Genomic DNA, 766 nt, shown 5'->3' with positions numbered 1-766 from the left:
GTGGTGTTGGTGTGGTGGTAATGTTGTTGATGATGTTGCTGTTGTTGTTGTTGCTGTTGTTGATGTTGCTGTTGTTGTTGTTGCTGTTGTTGTTGTTGCTGTTGTTGGTGGTGATGTTGTTGTTGTAAATGTTGTTGTTAATGTTGTTGATGCTGTAGATGTTGGCGCGGTTGTAAATGTTGTTGATGATGTTGTTGATGATGTAGTTGATGATGTTCTACAGCTCACCATATTACGTATGACACATTATCATCGTCATCATCATCATTATCACTTTCGTCATCATCACCATCATAATCATCATCATCATAATCATCATCATCATAATCATCACCATCATAATCATCATCATCATCATCGCCATCATGATCATCATCATAAACATCATCATCATCACCATCATAATCGCCATCATAATCACCATCATCATCACCATCATAATCATCATCATAATCGCGATCATAATCACCATCATCATCACCATCATAATCATCATCATAATCGCCATCATAATCACCATCATAATCATCACCATAATCGCCATCATAATCATCATCATCATCACCAACATCATCATCATAATCGCCATCATAATCATCATCATAATCGCCATCATGATCACCATCATAATCGCCATCATAAACATCATCATCATCACCATCATCATCACCATCATAATCGCCATCATAATCATCATCATAATCGCCATCATAATCACCATCATAATCACCATCATAATCATCACCAGAATCGCCATCATAATCAT

Source organism: Helobdella robusta, assembly GCF_000326865.2.
Source record: "Helobdella robusta unplaced genomic scaffold HELROscaffold_86, whole genome shotgun sequence".
Classification (NCBI taxonomy): Eukaryota; Metazoa; Annelida; class Clitellata; order Rhynchobdellida; family Glossiphoniidae; genus Helobdella; species Helobdella robusta.
This window is presented reverse-complemented; position numbering follows the sequence as displayed.